General features: G+C 48.5%; 22 non-coding genes across 22 annotated transcripts; all 22 read left to right on the forward strand.

The window, feature by feature from the left end:
* The first annotated feature begins 641 nt into the window (after positions 1–641).
* Trnas-gcu (transfer RNA serine (anticodon GCU)) lies at positions 642–723 on the forward strand. Its single transcript has one exon. It is a non-coding gene; the product is annotated as a tRNA-Ser (tRNA).
* An 823-nt stretch (positions 724–1,546) lies between these two features.
* Trnas-gcu (transfer RNA serine (anticodon GCU)) lies at positions 1,547–1,629 on the forward strand. The gene has a single exon. It is a non-coding gene; the product is annotated as a tRNA-Ser (tRNA).
* Positions 1,630–2,452: 823 nt separating this feature from the next.
* Trnas-gcu (transfer RNA serine (anticodon GCU)) lies at positions 2,453–2,535 on the forward strand. Its single transcript has one exon. It is a non-coding gene; the product is annotated as a tRNA-Ser (tRNA).
* An 823-nt stretch (positions 2,536–3,358) lies between these two features.
* On the forward strand, positions 3,359–3,440 carry Trnas-gcu (transfer RNA serine (anticodon GCU)). The gene has a single exon. It is a non-coding gene; the product is annotated as a tRNA-Ser (tRNA).
* Positions 3,441–4,263: 823 nt separating this feature from the next.
* On the forward strand, positions 4,264–4,345 carry Trnas-gcu (transfer RNA serine (anticodon GCU)). The gene has a single exon. It is a non-coding gene; the product is annotated as a tRNA-Ser (tRNA).
* Positions 4,346–5,168: 823 nt separating this feature from the next.
* Trnas-gcu (transfer RNA serine (anticodon GCU)) lies at positions 5,169–5,250 on the forward strand. Its single transcript has one exon. It is a non-coding gene; the product is annotated as a tRNA-Ser (tRNA).
* An 823-nt stretch (positions 5,251–6,073) lies between these two features.
* On the forward strand, positions 6,074–6,156 carry Trnas-gcu (transfer RNA serine (anticodon GCU)). The gene has a single exon. It is a non-coding gene; the product is annotated as a tRNA-Ser (tRNA).
* Positions 6,157–6,979: 823 nt separating this feature from the next.
* Positions 6,980–7,061, forward strand: Trnas-gcu (transfer RNA serine (anticodon GCU)). The gene has a single exon. It is a non-coding gene; the product is annotated as a tRNA-Ser (tRNA).
* Positions 7,062–7,882: 821 nt separating this feature from the next.
* On the forward strand, positions 7,883–7,964 carry Trnas-gcu (transfer RNA serine (anticodon GCU)). Its single transcript has one exon. It is a non-coding gene; the product is annotated as a tRNA-Ser (tRNA).
* Positions 7,965–8,787: 823 nt separating this feature from the next.
* Positions 8,788–8,869, forward strand: Trnas-gcu (transfer RNA serine (anticodon GCU)). The gene has a single exon. It is a non-coding gene; the product is annotated as a tRNA-Ser (tRNA).
* Positions 8,870–9,692: 823 nt separating this feature from the next.
* Trnas-gcu (transfer RNA serine (anticodon GCU)) lies at positions 9,693–9,774 on the forward strand. The gene has a single exon. It is a non-coding gene; the product is annotated as a tRNA-Ser (tRNA).
* Positions 9,775–10,597: 823 nt separating this feature from the next.
* Positions 10,598–10,680, forward strand: Trnas-gcu (transfer RNA serine (anticodon GCU)). The gene has a single exon. It is a non-coding gene; the product is annotated as a tRNA-Ser (tRNA).
* An 823-nt stretch (positions 10,681–11,503) lies between these two features.
* On the forward strand, positions 11,504–11,586 carry Trnas-gcu (transfer RNA serine (anticodon GCU)). The gene has a single exon. It is a non-coding gene; the product is annotated as a tRNA-Ser (tRNA).
* An 823-nt stretch (positions 11,587–12,409) lies between these two features.
* On the forward strand, positions 12,410–12,491 carry Trnas-gcu (transfer RNA serine (anticodon GCU)). The gene has a single exon. It is a non-coding gene; the product is annotated as a tRNA-Ser (tRNA).
* Positions 12,492–13,314: 823 nt separating this feature from the next.
* Trnas-gcu (transfer RNA serine (anticodon GCU)) lies at positions 13,315–13,396 on the forward strand. The gene has a single exon. It is a non-coding gene; the product is annotated as a tRNA-Ser (tRNA).
* Positions 13,397–14,219: 823 nt separating this feature from the next.
* Positions 14,220–14,301, forward strand: Trnas-gcu (transfer RNA serine (anticodon GCU)). Its single transcript has one exon. It is a non-coding gene; the product is annotated as a tRNA-Ser (tRNA).
* An 823-nt stretch (positions 14,302–15,124) lies between these two features.
* On the forward strand, positions 15,125–15,207 carry Trnas-gcu (transfer RNA serine (anticodon GCU)). Its single transcript has one exon. It is a non-coding gene; the product is annotated as a tRNA-Ser (tRNA).
* Positions 15,208–16,028: 821 nt separating this feature from the next.
* Positions 16,029–16,110, forward strand: Trnas-gcu (transfer RNA serine (anticodon GCU)). The gene has a single exon. It is a non-coding gene; the product is annotated as a tRNA-Ser (tRNA).
* Positions 16,111–16,933: 823 nt separating this feature from the next.
* On the forward strand, positions 16,934–17,016 carry Trnas-gcu (transfer RNA serine (anticodon GCU)). Its single transcript has one exon. It is a non-coding gene; the product is annotated as a tRNA-Ser (tRNA).
* Positions 17,017–17,839: 823 nt separating this feature from the next.
* On the forward strand, positions 17,840–17,921 carry Trnas-gcu (transfer RNA serine (anticodon GCU)). The gene has a single exon. It is a non-coding gene; the product is annotated as a tRNA-Ser (tRNA).
* An 823-nt stretch (positions 17,922–18,744) lies between these two features.
* Positions 18,745–18,826, forward strand: Trnas-gcu (transfer RNA serine (anticodon GCU)). The gene has a single exon. It is a non-coding gene; the product is annotated as a tRNA-Ser (tRNA).
* An 822-nt stretch (positions 18,827–19,648) lies between these two features.
* Trnas-gcu (transfer RNA serine (anticodon GCU)) lies at positions 19,649–19,731 on the forward strand. Its single transcript has one exon. It is a non-coding gene; the product is annotated as a tRNA-Ser (tRNA).
* Positions 19,732–19,856: the final 125 nt, after the last annotated feature.

Genomic DNA, 19,856 nt, shown 5'->3' on the forward strand with positions numbered 1-19,856 from the left:
AAGATTTATAAACGAATCGAGGTTTGGCACCATGGCGGTGTTTGGGAACGGTGGTTTCTCACTCATAGTTAAGTGCTTACTTCTCGCAGACATTTTAACGTATCGAGCCAATAATACCCCCAACTGTAGCACAACTGTCGCCTTTCGACAGTTTTGCTTTCCGTCCGACCGCCATATACGGAAGCGATCTGATAGGGCCTGGCTCCATCGCCAACAGCAGGAGCCTCTGGTCTCACAATTCGGCTACGAAGAACGTGGTTTGCTCTTCGAAAGAAACTTGGAAGCAACATCAGCGATGAGGTCAACGAAGGTGACAAATAAATGTTGCGCATCGAGATAATCGCGTCGTTGCGGTAGTTGTTATACTGAATGCACAGGACATTTCTCATTTGCATTAGACAACGCTACACGACGATTCGGTGCTTATTTCTGCAGTAAGTAAGTGGGCCGACTAATTTCCTCCGATCGGATACCGACGTGGACGGATGCCATCATTAAATGATTCACGAGTGGGAGCTTGGTCAGCTGCACTGCAGCAGGGCGTTACAGCGTTAACACCAGCCACAGTACGATGCGTTTTGGAATCGACAAACGACTTCTTTCCATAAGGACTAGCGAGGGACGCAGTTTCTGATGCTTCAGACGAGGTGGCCGAGTGGTTAAGGCGTTGGACTGCTAATCCAATGTGCTCTGCACGCGTGGGTTCGAATCCCATCCTCGTCGAAGAATTTTACGTAAAGCACCCATTTCGGATCACGCCTTCTACATGCGAAACGCCACTCACTAGTAGCAATGGAACGTGTAGGTGGCAGATAACATCTGTAAGAAATACGAAACTAAACCGCCTACCAATTGGAAGGACACAACATTCGATAGCGTACGTCTTCCGAATCAAACATCACCTCAAGATTTATAAACGAATCGAGGTTTGGCACCATGGCGGTGTTTGGGAACGGTGGTTTCTCACTCATAGTTAAGTGCTTACTTCTCGCAGACATTTTAACGTATCGAGCCAATAATACCCCCAACTGTAGCACAACTGTCGCCTTTCGACAGTTTTGCTTTCCGTCCGACCGCCATATACGGAAGCGATCTGATAGGGCCTGGCTCCATCGCCAACAGCAGGAGCCTCTGGTCTCACAATTCGGCTACGAAGAACGTGGTTTGCTCTTCGAAAGAAACTTGGAAGCAACATCAGCGATGAGGTCAACGAAGGTGACAAATAAATGTTGCGCATCGAGATAATCGCGTCGTTGCGGTAGTTGTTATACTGAATGCACAGGACATTTCTCTTTTGCATTAGACAACGCTACACGACGATTCGGTGCTTATTTCTGCAGTAAGTAAGTGGGCCGACTACTTTCCTCCGATCGGATACCGACGTGGACGGATGCCATCATTAAATGATTCACGAGTGGGAGCTTGGTCAGCTGCACTGCAGCAGGGCGTTACAGCGTTAACACCAGCCACAGTACGATGCGTTTTGGAATCGACAAACGACTTCTTTCCGTAAGGACTAGCGAGGGACGCAGTTTCCGATGCATCAGGCGAGGTGGCCGAGTGGTTAAGGCTGTTGGACTGCTAATCCAATGTGCTCTGCACGCGTGGGTTCGAATCCCATCCTCGTCGAAGAATTTTACGTAAAGCACCCATTTCGGATCACGCCTTCTACATGCGAAACGCCACTCACTAGTAGCAATGGAACGTGTAGGTGGCAGATAACATCTGTAAGAAATACGAAACTAAACCGCCTACCAATTGGAAGGACACAACATTCGATAGCGTACGTCTTCCGAATCAAACATCACCTCAAGATTTATAAACGAATCGAGGTTTGGCACCATGGCGGTGTTTGGGAACGGTGGTTTCTCACTCATAGTTAAGTGCTTACTTCTCGCAGACATTTTAACGTATCGAGCCAATAATACCCCCAACTGTAGCACAACTGTCGCCTTTCGACAGTTTTGCTTTCCGTCCGACCGCCATATACGGAAGCGATCTGATAGGGCCTGGCTCCATCGCCAACAGCAGGAGCCTCTGGTCTCACAATTCGGCTACGAAGAACGTGGTTTGCTCTTCGAAAGAAACTTGGAAGCAACATCAGCGATGAGGTCAACGAAGGTGACAAATAAATGTTGCGCATCGAGATAATCGCGTCGTTGCGGTAGTTGTTATACTGAATGCACAGGACATTTCTCTTTTGCATTAGACAACGCTACACGACGATTCGGTGCTTATTTCTGCAGTAAGTAAGTGGGCCGACTACTTTCCTCCGATCGGATACCGACGTGGACGGATGCCATCATTAAATGATTCACGAGTGGGAGCTTGGTCAGCTGCACTGCAGCAGGGCGTTACAGCGTTAACACCAGCCACAGTACGATGCGTTTTGGAATCGACAAACGACTTCTTTCCGTAAGGACTAGCGAGGGACGCAGTTTCCGATGCATCAGGCGAGGTGGCCGAGTGGTTAAGGCTGTTGGACTGCTAATCCAATGTGCTCTGCACGCGTGGGTTCGAATCCCATCCTCGTCGAAGAATTTTACGTAAAGCACCCATTTCGGATCACGCCTTCTACATGCGAAACGCCACTCACTAGTAGCAATGGAACGTGTAGGTGGCAGATAACATCTGTAAGAAATACGAAACTAAACCGCCTACCAATTGGAAGGACACAACATTCGATAGCGTACGTCTTCCGAATCAAACATCACCTCAAGATTTATAAACGAATCGAGGTTTGGCACCATGGCGGTGTTTGGGAACGGTGGTTTCTCACTCATAGTTAAGTGCTTACTTCTCGCAGACATTTTAACGTATCGAGCCAATAATACCCCCAACTGTAGCACAACTGTCGCCTTTCGACAGTTTTGCTTTCCGTCCGACCGCCATATACGGAAGCGATCTGATAGGGCCTGGCTCCATCGCCAACAGCAGGAGCCTCTGGTCTCACAATTCGGCTACGAAGAACGTGGTTTGCTCTTCGAAAGAAACTTGGAAGCAACATCAGCGATGAGGTCAACGAAGGTGACAAATAAATGTTGCGCATCGAGATAATCGCGTCGTTGCGGTAGTTGTTATACTGAATGCACAGGACATTTCTCATTTGCATTAGACAACGCTACACGACGATTCGGTGCTTATTTCTGCAGTAAGTAAGTGGGCCGACTAATTTCCTCCGATCGGATACCGACGTGGACGGATGCCATCATTAAATGATTCACGAGTGGGAGCTTGGTCAGCTGCACTGCAGCAGGGCGTTACAGCGTTAACACCAGCCACAGTACGATGCGTTTTGGAATCGACAAACGACTTCTTTCCGTAAGGACTAGCGAGGGACGCAGTTTCTGATGCATCAGACGAGGTGGCCGAGTGGTTAAGGCGTTGGACTGCTAATCCAATGTGCTCTGCACGCGTGGGTTCGAATCCCATCCTCGTCGAAGAATTTTACGTAAAGCACCCATTTCGGATCACGCCTTCTACATGCGAAACGCCACTCACTAGTAGCAATGGAACGTGTAGGTGGCAGATAACATCTGTAAGAAATACGAAACTAAACCGCCTACCAATTGGAAGGACACAACATTCGATAGCGTACGTCTTCCGAATCAAACATCACCTCAAGATTTATAAACGAATCGAGGTTTGGCACCATGGCGGTGTTTGGGAACGGTGGTTTCTCACTCATAGTTAAGTGCTTACTTCTCGCAGACATTTTAACGTATCGAGCCAATAATACCCCCAACTGTAGCACAACTGTCGCCTTTCGACAGTTTTGCTTTCCGTCCGACCGCCATATACGGAAGCGATCTGATAGGGCCTGGCTCCATCGCCAACAGCAGGAGCCTCTGGTCTCACAATTCGGCTACGAAGAACGTGGTTTGCTCTTCGAAAGAAACTTGGAAGCAACATCAGCGATGAGGTCAACGAAGGTGACAAATAAATGTTGCGCATCGAGATAATCGCGTCGTTGCGGTAGTTGTTATACTGAATGCACAGGACATTTCTCATTTGCATTAGACAACGCTACACGACGATTCGGTGCTTATTTCTGCAGTAAGTAAGTGGGCCGACTAATTTCCTCCGATCGGATACCGACGTGGACGGATGCCATCATTAAATGATTCACGAGTGGGAGCTTGGTCAGCTGCACTGCAGCAGGGCGTTACAGCGTTAACACCAGCCACAGTACGATGCGTTTTGGAATCGACAAACGACTTCTTTCCGTAAGGACTAGCGAGGGACGCAGTTTCTGATGCTTCAGACGAGGTGGCCGAGTGGTTAAGGCGTTGGACTGCTAATCCAATGTGCTCTGCACGCGTGGGTTCGAATCCCATCCTCGTCGAAGAATTTTACGTAAAGCACCCATTTCGGATCACGCCTTCTACATGCGAAACGCCACTCACTAGTAGCAATGGAACGTGTAGGTGGCAGATAACATCTGTAAGAAATACGAAACTAAACCGCCTACCAATTGGAAGGACACAACATTCGATAGCGTACGTCTTCCGAATCAAACATCACCTCAAGATTTATAAACGAATCGAGGTTTGGCACCATGGCGGTGTTTGGGAACGGTGGTTTCTCACTCATAGTTAAGTGCTTACTTCTCGCAGACATTTTAACGTATCGAGCCAATAATACCCCCAACTGTAGCACAACTGTCGCCTTTCGACAGTTTTGCTTTCCGTCCGACCGCCATATACGGAAGCGATCTGATAGGGCCTGGCTCCATCGCCAACAGCAGGAGCCTCTGGTCTCACAATTCGGCTACGAAGAACGTGGTTTGCTCTTCGAAAGAAACTTGGAAGCAACATCAGCGATGAGGTCAACGAAGGTGACAAATAAATGTTGCGCATCGAGATAATCGCGTCGTTGCGGTAGTTGTTATACTGAATGCACAGGACATTTCTCATTTGCATTAGACAACGCTACACGACGATTCGGTGCTTATTTCTGCAGTAAGTAAGTGGGCCGACTAATTTCCTCCGATCGGATACCGACGTGGACGGATGCCATCATTAAATGATTCACGAGTGGGAGCTTGGTCAGCTGCACTGCAGCAGGGCGTTACAGCGTTAACACCAGCCACAGTACGATGCGTTTTGGAATCGACAAACGACTTCTTTCCGTAAGGACTAGCGAGGGACGCAGTTTCTGATGCTTCAGACGAGGTGGCCGAGTGGTTAAGGCGTTGGACTGCTAATCCAATGTGCTCTGCACGCGTGGGTTCGAATCCCATCCTCGTCGAAGAATTTTACGTAAAGCACCCATTTCGGATCACGCCTTCTACATGCGAAACGCCACTCACTAGTAGCAATGGAACGTGTAGGTGGCAGATAACATCTGTAAGAAATACGAAACTAAACCGCCTACCAATTGGAAGGACACAACATTCGATAGCGTACGTCTTCCGAATCAAACATCACCTCAAGATTTATAAACGAATCGAGGTTTGGCACCATGGCGGTGTTTGGGAACGGTGGTTTCTCACTCATAGTTAAGTGCTTACTTCTCGCAGACATTTTAACGTATCGAGCCAATAATACCCCCAACTGTAGCACAACTGTCGCCTTTCGACAGTTTTGCTTTCCGTCCGACCGCCATATACGGAAGCGATCTGATAGGGCCTGGCTCCATCGCCAACAGCAGGAGCCTCTGGTCTCACAATTCGGCTACGAAGAACGTGGTTTGCTCTTCGAAAGAAACTTGGAAGCAACATCAGCGATGAGGTCAACGAAGGTGACAAATAAATGTTGCGCATCGAGATAATCGCGTCGTTGCGGTAGTTGTTATACTGAATGCACAGGACATTTCTCTTTTGCATTAGACAACGCTACACGACGATTCGGTGCTTATTTCTGCAGTAAGTAAGTGGGCCGACTACTTTCCTCCGATCGGATACCGACGTGGACGGATGCCATCATTAAATGATTCACGAGTGGGAGCTTGGTCAGCTGCACTGCAGCAGGGCGTTACAGCGTTAACACCAGCCACAGTACGATGCGTTTTGGAATCGACAAACGACTTCTTTCCGTAAGGACTAGCGAGGGACGCAGTTTCCGATGCATCAGGCGAGGTGGCCGAGTGGTTAAGGCTGTTGGACTGCTAATCCAATGTGCTCTGCACGCGTGGGTTCGAATCCCATCCTCGTCGAAGAATTTTACGTAAAGCACCCATTTCGGATCACGCCTTCTACATGCGAAACGCCACTCACTAGTAGCAATGGAACGTGTAGGTGGCAGATAACATCTGTAAGAAATACGAAACTAAACCGCCTACCAATTGGAAGGACACAACATTCGATAGCGTACGTCTTCCGAATCAAACATCACCTCAAGATTTATAAACGAATCGAGGTTTGGCACCATGGCGGTGTTTGGGAACGGTGGTTTCTCACTCATAGTTAAGTGCTTACTTCTCGCAGACATTTTAACGTATCGAGCCAATAATACCCCCAACTGTAGCACAACTGTCGCCTTTCGACAGTTTTGCTTTCCGTCCGACCGCCATATACGGAAGCGATCTGATAGGGCCTGGCTCCATCGCCAACAGCAGGAGCCTCTGGTCTCACAATTCGGCTACGAAGAACGTGGTTTGCTCTTCGAAAGAAACTTGGAAGCAACATCAGCGATGAGGTCAACGAAGGTGACAAATAAATGTTGCGCATCGAGATAATCGCGTCGTTGCGGTAGTTGTTATACTGAATGCACAGGACATTTCTCATTTGCATTAGACAACGCTACACGACGATTCGGTGCTTATTTCTGCAGTAAGTAAGTGGGCCGACTAATTTCCTCCGATCGGATACCGACGTGGACGGATGCCATCATTAAATGATTCACGAGTGGGAGCTTGGTCAGCTGCACTGCAGCAGGGCGTTACAGCGTTAACACCAGCCACAGTACGATGCGTTTTGGAATCGACAAACGACTTCTTTCCGTAAGGACTAGCGAGGGACGCAGTTTCTGATGCATCAGACGAGGTGGCCGAGTGGTTAAGGCGTTGGACTGCTAATCCAATGTGCTCTGCACGCGTGGGTTCGAATCCCATCTTCGTCGAAGAATTTTACGTAAAGCACCCATTTCGGATCACGCCTTCTACATGCGAAACGCCACTCACTAGTAGCAATGGAACGTGTAGGTGGCAGATAACATCTGTAAGAAATACGAAACTAAACCGCCTACCAATTGGAAGGACACAACATTCGATAGCGTACGTCTTCCGAATCAAACATCACCTCAAGATTTATAAACGAATCGAGGTTTGGCACCATGGCGGTGTTTGGGAACGGTGGTTTCTCACTCATAGTTAAGTGCTTACTTCTCGCAGACATTTTAACGTATCGAGCCAATAATACCCCCAACTGTAGCACAACTGTCGCCTTTCGACAGTTTTGCTTTCCGTCCGACCGCCATATACGGAAGCGATCTGATAGGGCCTGGCTCCATCGCCAACAGCAGGAGCCTCTGGTCTCACAATTCGGCTACGAAGAACGTGGTTTGCTCTTCGAAAGAAACTTGGAAGCAACATCAGCGATGAGTTCAACGAAGGTGACAAATAAATGTTGCGCATCGAGATAATCGCGTCGTTGCGGTAGTTGTTATACTGAATGCACAGGACATTTCTCATTTGCATTAGACAACGCTACACGACGATTCGGTGCTTATTTCTGCAGTAAGTAAGTGGGCCGACTAATTTCCTCCGATCGGATACCGACGTGGACGGATGCCATCATTAAATGATTCACGAGTGGGAGCTTGGTCAGCTGCACTGCAGCAGGGCGTTACAGCGTTAACACCAGCCACAGTACGATGCGTTTTGGAATCGACAAACGACTTCTTTCCGTAAGGACTAGCGAGGGACGCAGTTTCTGATGAGAGACGAGGTGGCCGAGTGGTTAAGGCGTTGGACTGCTAATCCAATGTGCTCTGCACGCGTGGGTTCGAATCCCATCCTCGTCGAAGAATTTTACGTAAAGCACCCATTTCGGATCACGCCTTCTACATGCGAAACGCCACTCACTAGTAGCAATGGAACGTGTAGGTGGCAGATAACATCTGTAAGAAATACGAAACTAAACCGCCTACCAATTGGAAGGACACAACATTCGATAGCGTACGTCTTCCGAATCAAACATCACCTCAAGATTTATAAACGAATCGAGGTTTGGCACCATGGCGGTGTTTGGGAACGGTGGTTTCTCACTCATAGTTAAGTGCTTACTTCTCGCAGACATTTTAACGTATCGAGCCAATAATACCCCCAACTGTAGCACAACTGTCGCCTTTCGACAGTTTTGCTTTCCGTCCGACCGCCATATACGGAAGCGATCTGATAGGGCCTGGCTCCATCGCCAACAGCAGGAGCCTCTGGTCTCACAATTCGGCTACGAAGAACGTGGTTTGCTCTTCGAAAGAAACTTGGAAGCAACATCAGCGATGAGGTCAACGAAGGTGACAAATAAATGTTGCGCATCGAGATAATCGCGTCGTTGCGGTAGTTGTTATACTGAATGCACAGGACATTTCTCATTTGCATTAGACAACGCTACACGACGATTCGGTGCTTATTTCTGCAGTAAGTAAGTGGGCCGACTAATTTCCTCCGATCGGATACCGACGTGGACGGATGCCATCATTAAATGATTCACGAGTGGGAGCTTTGTCAGCTGCACTGCAGCAGGGCGTTACAGCGTTAACACCAGCCACAGTACGATGCGTTTTGGAATCGACAAACGACTTCTTTCCGTAAGGACTAGCGAGGGACGCAGTTTCTGATGCTTCAGACGAGGTGGCCGAGTGGTTAAGGCGTTGGACTGCTAATCCAATGTGCTCTGCACGCGTGGGTTCGAATCCCATCCTCGTCGAAGAATTTTACGTAAAGCACCCATTTCGGATCACGCCTTCTACATGCGAAACGCCACTCACTAGTAGCAATGGAACGTGTAGGTGGCAGATAACATCTGTAAGAAATACGAAACTAAACCGCCTACCAATTGGAAGGACACAACATTCGATAGCGTACGTCTTCCGAATCAAACATCACCTCAAGATTTATAAACGAATCGAGGTTTGGCACCATGGCGGTGTTTGGGAACGGTGGTTTCTCACTCATAGTTAAGTGCTTACTTCTCGCAGACATTTTAACGTATCGAGCCAATAATACCCCCAACTGTAGCACAACTGTCGCCTTTCGACAGTTTTGCTTTCCGTCCGACCGCCATATACGGAAGCGATCTGATAGGGCCTGGCTCCATCGCCAACAGCAGGAGCCTCTGGTCTCACAATTCGGCTACGAAGAACGTGGTTTGCTCTTCGAAAGAAACTTGGAAGCAACATCAGCGATGAGGTCAACGAAGGTGACAAATAAATGTTGCGCATCGAGATAATCGCGTCGTTGCGGTAGTTGTTATACTGAATGCACAGGACATTTCTCATTTGCATTAGACAACGCTACACGACGATTCGGTGCTTATTTCTGCAGTAAGTAAGTGGGCCGACTAATTTCCTCCGATCGGATACCGACGTGGACGGATGCCATCATTAAATGATTCACGAGTGGGAGCTTGGTCAGCTGCACTGCAGCAGGGCGTTACAGCGTTAACACCAGCCACAGTACGATGCGTTTTGGAATCGACAAACGACTTCTTTCCGTAAGGACTAGCGAGGGACGCAGTTTCTGATGCTTCAGACGAGGTGGCCGAGTGGTTAAGGCGTTGGACTGCTAATCCAATGTGCTCTGCACGCGTGGGTTCGAATCCCATCCTCGTCGAAGAATTTTACGTAAAGCACCCATTTCGGATCACGCCTTCTACATGCGAAACGCCACTCACTAGTAGCAATGGAACGTGTAGGTGGCAGATAACATCTGTAAGAAATACGAAACTAAACCGCCTACCAATTGGAAGGACACAACATTCGATAGCGTACGTCTTCCGAATCAAACATCACCTCAAGATTTATAAACGAATCGAGGTTTGGCACCATGGCGGTGTTTGGGAACGGTGGTTTCTCACTCATAGTTAAGTGCTTACTTCTCGCAGACATTTTAACGTATCGAGCCAATAATACCCCCAACTGTAGCACAACTGTCGCCTTTCGACAGTTTTGCTTTCCGTCCGACCGCCATATACGGAAGCGATCTGATAGGGCCTGGCTCCATCGCCAACAGCAGGAGCCTCTGGTCTCACAATTCGGCTACGAAGAACGTGGTTTGCTCTTCGAAAGAAACTTGGAAGCAACATCAGCGATGAGGTCAACGAAGGTGACAAATAAATGTTGCGCATCGAGATAATCGCGTCGTTGCGGTAGTTGTTATACTGAATGCACAGGACATTTCTCATTTGCATTAGACAACGCTACACGACGATTCGGTGCTTATTTCTGCAGTAAGTAAGTGGGCCGACTAATTTCCTCCGATCGGATACCGACGTGGACGGATGCCATCATTAAATGATTCACGAGTGGGAGCTTGGTCAGCTGCACTGCAGCAGGGCGTTACAGCGTTAACACCAGCCACAGTACGATGCGTTTTGGAATCGACAAACGACTTCTTTCCGTAAGGACTAGCGAGGGACGCAGTTTCCGATGCATCAGGCGAGGTGGCCGAGTGGTTAAGGCTGTTGGACTGCTAATCCAATGTGCTCTGCACGCGTGGGTTCGAATCCCATCCTCGTCGAAGAATTTTACGTAAAGCACCCATTTCGGATCACGCCTTCTACATGCGAAACGCCACTCACTAGTAGCAATGGAACGTGTAGGTGGCAGATAACATCTGTAAGAAATACGAAACTAAACCGCCTACCAATTGGAAGGACACAACATTCGATAGCGTACGTCTTCCGAATCAAACATCACCTCAAGATTTATAAACGAATCGAGGTTTGGCACCATGGCGGTGTTTGGGAACGGTGGTTTCTCACTCATAGTTAAGTGCTTACTTCTCGCAGACATTTTAACGTATCGAGCCAATAATACCCCCAACTGTAGCACAACTGTCGCCTTTCGACAGTTTTGCTTTCCGTCCGACCGCCATATACGGAAGCGATCTGATAGGGCCTGGCTCCATCGCCAACAGCAGGAGCCTCTGGTCTCACAATTCGGCTACGAAGAACGTGGTTTGCTCTTCGAAAGAAACTTGGAAGCAACATCAGCGATGAGGTCAACGAAGGTGACAAATAAATGTTGCGCATCGAGATAATCGCGTCGTTGCGGTAGTTGTTATACTGAATGCACAGGACATTTCTCATTTGCATTAGACAACGCTACACGACGATTCGGTGCTTATTTCTGCAGTAAGTAAGTGGGCCGACTACTTTCCTCCGATCGGATACCGACGTGGACGGATGCCATCATTAAATGATTCACGAGTGGGAGCTTGGTCAGCTGCACTGCAGCAGGGCGTTACAGCGTTAACACCAGCCACAGTACGATGCGTTTTGGAATCGACAAACGACTTCTTTCCGTAAGGACTAGCGAGGGACGCAGTTTCCGATGCATCAGGCGAGGTGGCCGAGTGGTTAAGGCTGTTGGACTGCTAATCCAATGTGCTCTGCACGCGTGGGTTCGAATCCCATCCTCGTCGAAGAATTTTACGTAAAGCACCCATTTCGGATCACGCCTTCTACATGCGAAACGCCACTCACTAGTAGCAATGGAACGTGTAGGTGGCAGATAACATCTGTAAGAAATACGAAACTAAACCGCCTACCAATTGGAAGGACACAACATTCGATAGCGTACGTCTTCCGAATCAAACATCACCTCAAGATTTATAAACGAATCGAGGTTTGGCACCATGGCGGTGTTTGGGAACGGTGGTTTCTCACTCATAGTTAAGTGCTTACTTCTCGCAGACATTTTAACGTATCGAGCCAATAATACCCCCAACTGTAGCACAACTGTCGCCTTTCGACAGTTTTGCTTTCCGTCCGACCGCCATATACGGAAGCGATCTGATAGGGCCTGGCTCCATCGCCAACAGCAGGAGCCTCTGGTCTCACAATTCGGCTACGAAGAACGTGGTTTGCTCTTCGAAAGAAACTTGGAAGCAACATCAGCGATGAGGTCAACGAAGGTGACAAATAAATGTTGCGCATCGAGATAATCGCGTCGTTGCGGTAGTTGTTATACTGAATGCACAGGACATTTCTCATTTGCATTAGACAACGCTACACGACGATTCGGTGCTTATTTCTGCAGTAAGTAAGTGGGCCGACTAATTTCCTCCGATCGGATACCGACGTGGACGGATGCCATCATTAAATGATTCACGAGTGGGAGCTTGGTCAGCTGCACTGCAGCAGGGCGTTACAGCGTTAACACCAGCCACAGTACGATGCGTTTTGGAATCGACAAACGACTTCTTTCCGTAAGGACTAGCGAGGGACGCAGTTTCTGATGCATCAGACGAGGTGGCCGAGTGGTTAAGGCGTTGGACTGCTAATCCAATGTGCTCTGCACGCGTGGGTTCGAATCCCATCCTCGTCGAAGAATTTTACGTAAAGCACCCATTTCGGATCACGCCTTCTACATGCGAAACGCCACTCACTAGTAGCAATGGAACGTGTAGGTGGCAGATAACATCTGTAAGAAATACGAAACTAAACCGCCTACCAATTGGAAGGACACAACATTCGATAGCGTACGTCTTCCGAATCAAACATCACCTCAAGATTTATAAACGAATCGAGGTTTGGCACCATGGCGGTGTTTGGGAACGGTGGTTTCTCACTCATAGTTAAGTGCTTACTTCTCGCAGACATTTTAACGTATCGAGCCAATAATACCCCCAACTGTAGCACAACTGTCGCCTTTCGACAGTTTTGCTTTCCGTCCGACCGCCATATACGGAAGCGATCTGATAGGGCCTGGCTCCATCGCCAACAGCAGGAGCCTCTGGTCTCACAATTCGGCTACGAAGAACGTGGTTTGCTCTTCGAAAGAAACTTGGAAGCAACATCAGCGATGAGTTCAACGAAGGTGACAAATAAATGTTGCGCATCGAGATAATCGCGTCGTTGCGGTAGTTGTTATACTGAATGCACAGGACATTTCTCATTTGCATTAGACAACGCTACACGACGATTCGGTGCTTATTTCTGCAGTAAGTAAGTGGGCCGACTAATTTCCTCCGATCGGATACCGACGTGGACGGATGCCATCATTAAATGATTCACGAGTGGGAGCTTGGTCAGCTGCACTGCAGCAGGGCGTTACAGCGTTAACACCAGCCACAGTACGATGCGTTTTGGAATCGACAAACGACTTCTTTCCGTAAGGACTAGCGAGGGACGCAGTTTCTGATGCTTCAGACGAGGTGGCCGAGTGGTTAAGGCGTTGGACTGCTAATCCAATGTGCTCTGCACGCGTGGGTTCGAATCCCATCCTCGTCGAAGAATTTTACGTAAAGCACCCATTTCGGATCACGCCTTCTACATGCGAAACGCCACTCACTAGTAGCAATGGAACGTGTAGGTGGCAGATAACATCTGTAAGAAATACGAAACTAAACCGCCTACCAATTGGAAGGACACAACATTCGATAGCGTACGTCTTCCGAATCAAACATCACCTCAAGATTTATAAACGAATCGAGGTTTGGCACCATGGCGGTGTTTGGGAACGGTGGTTTCTCACTCATAGTTAAGTGCTTACTTCTCGCAGACATTTTAACGTATCGAGCCAATAATACCCCCAACTGTAGCACAACTGTCGCCTTTCGACAGTTTTGCTTTCCGTCCGACCGCCATATACGGAAGCGATCTGATAGGGCCTGGCTCCATCGCCAACAGCAGGAGCCTCTGGTCTCACAATTCGGCTACGAAGAACGTGGTTTGCTCTTCGAAAGAAACTTGGAAGCAACATCAGCGATGAGGTCAACGAAGGTGACAAATAAATGTTGCGCATCGAGATAATCGCGTCGTTGCGGTAGTTGTTATACTGAATGCACAGGACATTTCTCATTTGCATTAGACAACGCTACACGACGATTCGGTGCTTATTTCTGCAGTAAGTAAGTGGGCCGACTAATTTCCTCCGATCGGATACCGACGTGGACGGATGCCATCATTAAATGATTCACGAGTGGGAGCTTGGTCAGCTGCACTGCAGCAGGGCGTTACAGCGTTAACACCAGCCACAGTACGATGCGTTTTGGAATCGACAAACGACTTCTTTCCGTAAGGACTAGCGAGGGACGCAGTTTCTGATGCTTCAGACGAGGTGGCCGAGTGGTTAAGGCGTTGGACTGCTAATCCAATGTGCTCTGCACGCGTGGGTTCGAATCCCATCCTCGTCGAAGAATTTTACGTAAAGCACCCATTTCGGATCACGCCTTCTACATGCGAAACGCCACTCACTAGTAGCAATGGAACGTGTAGGTGGCAGATAACATCTGTAAGAAATACGAAACTAAACCGCCTACCAATTGGAAGGACACAACATTCGATAGCGTACGTCTTCCGAATCAAACATCACCTCAAGATTTATAAACGAATCGAGGTTTGGCACCATGGCGGTGTTTGGGAACGGTGGTTTCTCACTCATAGTTAAGTGCTTACTTCTCGCAGACATTTTAACGTATCGAGCCAATAATACCCCCAACTGTAGCACAACTGTCGCCTTTCGACAGTTTTGCTTTCCGTCCGACCGCCATATACGGAAGCGATCTGATAGGGCCTGGCTCCATCGCCAACAGCAGGAGCCTCTGGTCTCACAATTCGGCTACGAAGAACGTGGTTTGCTCTTCGAAAGAAACTTGGAAGCAACATCAGCGATGAGGTCAACGAAGGTGACAAATAAATGTTGCGCATCGAGATAATCGCGTCGTTGCGGTAGTTGTTATACTGAATGCACAGGACATTTCTCATTTGCATTAGACAACGCTACACGACGATTCGGTGCTTATTTCTGCAGTAAGTAAGTGGGCCGACTAATTTCCTCCGATCGGATACCGACGTGGACGGATGCCATCATTAAATGATTCACGAGTGGGAGCTTGGTCAGCTGCACTGCAGCAGGGCGTTACAGCGTTAACACCAGCCACAGTACGATGCGTTTTGGAATCGACAAACGACTTCTTTCCGTAAGGACTAGCGAGGGACGCAGTTTCCGATGCATCAGGCGAGGTGGCCGAGTGGTTAAGGCTGTTGGACTGCTAATCCAATGTGCTCTGCACGCGTGGGTTCGAATCCCATCCTCGTCGAAGAATTTTACGTAAAGCACCCATTTCGGATCACGCCTTCTACATGCGAAACGCCACTCACTAGTAGCAATGGAACGTGTAGGTGGCAGATAACATCTGTAAGAAATACGAAACTAAACCGCCTACCAATTGGAAGGACACAACATTCGATAGCGTACGTCTTCCGAATCAAACATCACCTCAAGATTTATAAACGAATCGAGGTTTGGCACCATGGCGGTGTTTGGGAACGGTGGTTTCTCACTCATAGTTAAGTGCTTACTTCTCGCAGACATTTTAACGTATCGAGCCAATAATACCCCCAACTGTAGCACAACTGTCGCCTTTCGACAGTTTTGCTTTCCGTCCGACCGCCATATACGGAAGCGATCTGATAGGGCCTGGCTCCATCGCCAACAGCAGGAGCCTCTGGTCTCACAATTCGGCTACGAAGAACGTGGTTTGCTCTTCGAAAGAAACTTGGAAGCAACATCAGCGATGAGTTCAACGAAGGTGACAAATAAATGTTGCGCATCGAGATAATCGCGTCGTTGCGGTAGTTGTTATACTGAATGCACAGGACATTTCTCATTTGCATTAGACAACGCTACACGACGATTCGGTGCTTATTTCTGCAGTAAGTAAGTGGGCCGACTAATTTCCTCCGATCGGATACCGACGTGGACGGATGCCATCATTAAATGATTCACGAGTGGGAGCTTGGTCAGCTGCACTGCAGCAGGGCGTTACAGCGTTAACACCAGCCACAGTACGATGCGTTTTGGAATCGACAAACGACTTCTTTCCGTAAGGACTAGCGAGGGACGCAGTTTCTGATGAGAGACGAGGTGGCCGAGTGGTTAAGGCGTTGGACTGCTAATCCAATGTGCTCTGCACGCGTGGGTTCGAATCCCATCCTCGTCGAAGAATTTTACGTAAAGCACCCATTTCGGATCACGCCTTCTACATGCGAAACGCCACTCACTAGTAGCAATGGAACGTGTAGGTGGCAGATAACATCTGTAAGAAATACGAAACTAAACCGCCTACCAATTGGAAGGACACAACATTCGATAGCGTACGTCTTCCGAATCAAACATCACCTCAAGATTTATAAACGAATCGAGGTTTGGCACCATGGCGGTGTTTGGGAACGGTGGTTTCTCACTCATAGTTAAGTGCTTACTTGTCGCAGACATTTTAACGTATCGAGCCAATAATACCCCCAACTGTAGCACAACTGTCGCCTTTCGACAGTTTTGCTTTCCGTCCGACCGCCATATACGGAAGCGATCTGATAGGGCCTGGCTCCATCGCCAACAGCAGGAGCCTCTGGTCTCACAATTCGGCTACGAAGAACGTGGTTTGCTCTTCGAAAGAAACTTGGAAGCAACATCAGCGATGAGGTCAACGAAGGTGACAAATAAATGTTGCGCATCGAGATAATCGCGTCGTTGCGGTAGTTGTTATACTGAATGCACAGGACATTTCTCATTTGCATTAGACAACGCTACACGACGATTCGGTGCTTATTTCTGCAGTAAGTAAGTGGGCCGACTACTTTCCTCCGATCGGATACCGACGTGGACGGATGCCATCATTAAATGATTCACGAGTGGGAGCTTGGTCAGCTGCACTGCAGCAGGGCGTTACAGCGTTAACACCAGCCACAGTACGATGCGTTTTGGAATCGACAAACGACTTCTTTCCGTAAGGACTAGCGAGGGACGCAGTTTCCGATGCATCAGGCGAGGTGGCCGAGTGGTTAAGGCTGTTGGACTGCTAATCCAATGTGCTCTGCACGCGTGGGTTCGAATCCCATCCTCGTCGAAGAATTTTACGTAAAGCACCCATTTCGGATCACGCCTTCTACATGCGAAACGCCACTCACTAGTAGCAATGGAACGTGTAGGTGGCAGATAACATCTGTAAGAAATACGAAACTAAACCGCCTACCAATTGGAAGGACACAACATTCGATAGCGTACGTCTTCCGAATCAAACATCACCTCAAGATTTATAAACGAATCGAGGTTTGGCACCATGGCGGTGTTTGGGAACGGTGGTTTCTCACTCATAGTTAAGTGCTTACTTCTCGCAGACATTTTAACGTATCGAGCCAATAATACCCCCAACTGTAGCACAACTGTCGCCTTTCGACAGTTTTGCTTTCCGTCCGACCGCCATATACGGAAGCGATCTGATAGGGCCTGGCTCCATCGCCAACAGCAGGAGCCTCTGGTCTCACAATTCGGCTACGAAGAACGTGGTTTGCTCTTCGAAAGAAACTTGGAAGCAACATCAGCGATGAGGTCAACGAAGGTGACAAATAAATGTTGCGCATCGAGATAATCGCGTCGTTGCGGTAGTTGTTATACTGAATGCACAGGACATTTCTCTTTTGCATTAGACAACGCTACACGACGATTCGGTGCTTATTTCTGCAGTAAGTAAGTGGGCCGACTAATTTCCTCCGATCGGATACCGACGTGGACGGATGCCATCATTAAATGATTCACGAGTGGGAGCTTGGTCAGCTGCACTGCAGCAGGGCGTTACAGCGTTAACACCAGCCACAGTACGAAGCGTTTTGGAATCGACAAACGACTTCTTTCCGTAAGGACTAGCGAGGGACGCAGTTTCTGATGCTTCAGACGAGGTGGCCGAGTGGTTAAGGCGTTGGACTGCTAATCCAATGTGCTCTGCACGCGTGGGTTCGAATCCCATCCTCGTCGAAGAATTTTACGTAAAGCACCTATTTCGGATGACGCCTTCTACATGCGAAACGCCACTCACTAGTAGCAATGGAACGTGTAGGTGGCAGATAACATCTGTAAGAAATACGAAACTAAACCGCCTACCAATTGGAAGGACACAACATTCGATAGCGTACGTCTTCCGAATCAAACATCACCTCAAGATTTATAAACGAATCGAGGTTTGGCACCATGGCGGTGTTTGGGAACGGTGGTTTCTCACTCATAGTTAAGTGCTTACTTCTCGCAGACATTTTAACGTATCGAGCCAATAATACCCCCAACTGTAGCACAACTGTCGCCTTTCGACAGTTTTGCTTTCCGTCCGACCGCCATATACGGAAGCGATCTGATAGGGCCTGGCTCCATCGCCAACAGCAGGAGCCTCTGGTCTCACAATTCGGCTACGAAGAACGTGGTTTGCTCTTCGAAAGAAACTTGGAAGCAACATCAGCGATGAGGTCAACGAAGGTGACAAATAAATGTTGCGCATCGAGATAATCGCGTCGTTGCGGTAGTTGTTATACTGAATGCACAGGACATTTCTCATTTGCATTAGACAACGCTACACGACGATTCGGTGCTTATTTCTGCAGTAAGTAAGTGGGCCGACTAATTTCCTCCGATCGGATACCGACGTGGACGGATGCCATCATTAAATGATTCACGAGTGGGAGCTTGGTCAGCTGCACTGCAGCAGGGCGTTACAGCGTTAACACCAGCCACAGTACGATGCGTTTTGGAATCGACAAACGACTTCTTTCCGTAAGGACTAGCGAGGGACGCAGTTTCTGATGCTTCAGACGAGGTGGCCGAGTGGTTAAGGCGTTGGACTGCTAATCCAATGTGCTCTGCACGCGTGGGTTCGAATCCCATCCTCGTCGAAGAATTTTACGTAAAGCACCCATTTCGGATCACGCCTTCTACATGCGAAACGCCACTCACTAGTAGCAATGGAACGTGTAGGTGGCAGATAACATCTGTAAGAAATACGAAACTAAACCGCCTACCAATTGGAAGGACACAACATTCGATAGCGTACGTCTTCCGAATCAAACATCACCTCAAGATTTATAAACGAATCGAGGTTTGGCACCATGGCGGTGTTTGGAACGGTGGTTTCTCACTCATAGTTAAGTGCTTACTTCTCGCAGACATTTTAACGTATCGAGCCAATAATACCCCCAACTGTAGCACAACTGTCGCCTTTCGACAGTTTTGCTTTCCGTCCGACCGCCATATACGGAAGCGATCTGATAGGGCCTGGCTCCATCGCCAACAGCAGGAGCCTCTGGTCTCACAATTCGGCTACGAAGAACGTGGTTTGCTCTTCGAAAGAAACTTGGAAGCAACATCAGCGGTGAGGTCAACGAAGGTGACAAATAAATGTTGCGCATCGAGATAATCGCGTCGTTGCGGTAGTTGTTATACTGAATGCACAGGACATTTCTCATTTGCATTAGACAACGCTACACGACGATTCGGTGCTTATTTCTGCAGTAAGTAAGTGGGCCGACTAATTTCCTCCGATCGGATACCGACGTGGACGGATGCCATCATTAAATGATTCACGAGTGGGAGCTTGGTCAGCTGCACTGCAGCAGGGCGTTACAGCGTTAACACCAGCCACAGTACGATGCGTTTTGGAATCGACAAACGACTTCTTTCCGTAAGGACTAGCGAGGGACGCAGTTTCCGATGCATCAGGCGAGGTGGCCGAGTGGTTAAGGCTGTTGGACTGCTAATCCAATGTGCTCTGCACGCGTGGGTTCGAATCCCATCCTCGTCGAAGAATTTTACGTAAAGCACCCATTTCGGATCACGCCTTCTACATGCGAAACGCCACTCACTAGTAGCAATGGAACGTGTAGGTGGCAGATAACATCTGTAAGAAATACGAAACTAAACCGCCTA

The sequence above is a fragment of the Schistocerca cancellata genome, chromosome 2, assembly GCF_023864275.1.
Source record: "Schistocerca cancellata isolate TAMUIC-IGC-003103 chromosome 2, iqSchCanc2.1, whole genome shotgun sequence".
Lineage (NCBI taxonomy): Eukaryota > Metazoa > Arthropoda > Insecta > Orthoptera > Acrididae > Schistocerca > Schistocerca cancellata.